At 41.8% G+C, this 2,293-nt stretch overlaps 1 pseudogene; it reads right to left on the bottom strand.

Moving 5' to 3' along the window:
- The window catches only part of LOC119284032, a 15,854-nt pseudogene that overhangs the window by 984 nt on the left and 12,577 nt on the right, over window positions 1-2,293 (bottom strand).

Below are 2,293 nucleotides of genomic sequence, written 5' to 3'. Positions count from 1 at the left end.
TTTGCAATAGCCAATTAATTTACAATATTCAAGAAAGACTGCACAGTAGCTCCAAACCTAAAGATCGTTCTCCTAGATAATCTTCGAAAGTTCCAATTTCCTATACCAACCAAGGTGACAGGGTAGCTCATGATTTCAATGTTTAAGCTAGTTTATCCTCTACATTAAATTATTGTTTCTGAGAAGCAACTATTAATACTTGCCCCCCAAAAAAAAAGTCCCAAACTGTTGTATCTTGCACAGTATATAGCAAAAATTACTACTCCCTCCATCCGAAAATACTTGTCATCAAAATGGATAAAAAAAGATGTATCTAGAACTAAAATACATCTAGATACATCCCCTTTTATCCATTTTGATGACAAGTTTTTCCGGACGGAGGGAGTACTTCAATAGGGCTTCCATTGAGCTAGAAGTGCATTGATTTCCATAGAGCAAGGTCCTGGTGGTGATGACTGGTGGCTGATAACAAACTACCTAGGAGACAATAACCTTATCTTCAGGCTTCAGGCTCAAGACACTGCCTCCCTGAACCAGAACCACTCAAGGGGATGCTCACTCATACAAGTTTCCATTCGTTTGCAATAAGTTACATAGTTAAAATTCAGCAGTTCTGCATTAAGGCCAACAGAGCCTTTTGTTCTGATGTTTTTTGTTCCACTAATTGCTGCTAGGAGTAGGATTAGTAGATGCAGCAAAAAGTGTTGTGTGTAACTACGTATGCGTGGATTGCAACTGATGGGGCAACGGCATAAATAATAATAACTTCGGATGGTTATAGCTGCCCATTTGGGTTGCACAAGTTTCCATTTGGAGTTTTGAGACCTTTGAGTTACAATGTGGTTATTATGTTAACTTGTTCGGTTACACAATCCAGCATTTTGTACCAATAAAAGATTAGTTGTTCAGATTCTTGCCAATTTCCAATTATTACATATCTCGTGGATGCCACAATGATCTGTACCATGCCCATACAAATATGAATTTACATAATACAAGTTTCAAACAGCGGCAATAGGAAAGTGAGTGAGCAATATAATATGATCTGATATGTTATTTTCTGAATAACAATATCAAATACAACAACAATACTTCATCAAGCAGCCAAAGAAATAATAATAATTGATATAAAGGAAATTAAATTGGTAGTCCAACACTTGCGAAACAAAACCATCAGAGAAATACTATATTTTCGTTACAATTGTCATGTAAATGCATGTTATTACCTGCAGCAGCAGCAGCAAAGAAACTTTTGAATGGATATGGATAGATAGTGGACAGCCGATTATCAGGGTTGCTTTTAAAGATCTCCTCAAACTGCAATGACTCGAGATGGACCATGAAGATGCCCCTAGATGTTGACAGAAATGCCACATTATCAGATTCATCCCCAGCAATAAACATTACTTGTCACATCCCTAGTTCTGACAATGCCTAGTGCATGCATTAGAGTGTTACATCATGTTTAAATTTCATTTAAACCTGAGATGGGGATTGACTAAGCCCTAGCACCAAATGAATTCAACTAGGGTCAAAATAAAACCTTTTTCATTGAACTCAAAATGTCCTCTAAAAATGTTCAACATTTCTGGTTTGATGTGGAAGCATCTACCAAAAATGGTTTATATTTTTGCAGGACATATTTGGTCACTGAATTAAATCATATAGTATTTTCATTTGGGCATTTAAATGCTATTAAATATTTCAAATGCTCAAATAATCATAAACTAAAATGTTTACTGTTGGATATATTCTAAACAGTAGCCATGATTAGTTTCATGATTTTTGAAGTGTCTGAGTATTTTTAATAAAGCCCTAAATTTACAGAATAATAGAAAACTGAGATAATTAGAAAAAGAGAGAGAGAGAAAGACCCGTACCTGGGCCACTTACCTGTAGCCGGCCCAGCTGCACCGGCCCAGCCCACCAGCGCCCTCCCTGTCGTCTTCCTCCTCGGGACAGTAGGACAGGGGCGTGTGCCCGCGGCGCGCACGCACGCGCAACGCCACCTCCTGCCTGCCTGCTGCCACTCCGACGCCGCTACGGATGCCACGCACCCCCTCTCCCTTCTCCCTCTCTCCCGCGTCCTCATCCTCTCCCCGGAACACTCTCCCCCCTCCTCTGTTCTCCTCACCGAGCGGAGCCCGTCGCCGCCGCTCGCCATAACCACAGCCACCGCCCTTCCCTCGCTCCCCCGACTAGCCCAGAGGCTCCGCCTCGACCCCCTCCTTCCTCCCCACCGACCCACGGCCCTCCAGAAGCCCTGCAACGCCGCCACCATCGACGTTCCGTC

Source organism: Triticum dicoccoides, chromosome 4A (genome assembly GCF_002162155.2).
Source record: "Triticum dicoccoides isolate Atlit2015 ecotype Zavitan chromosome 4A, WEW_v2.0, whole genome shotgun sequence".
Classification (NCBI taxonomy): domain Eukaryota; kingdom Viridiplantae; phylum Streptophyta; class Magnoliopsida; order Poales; family Poaceae; genus Triticum; species Triticum dicoccoides.
The sequence above is the reverse complement of the archived record's forward strand: the minus strand, read 5'-3'. Positions and strand labels throughout refer to the sequence as shown.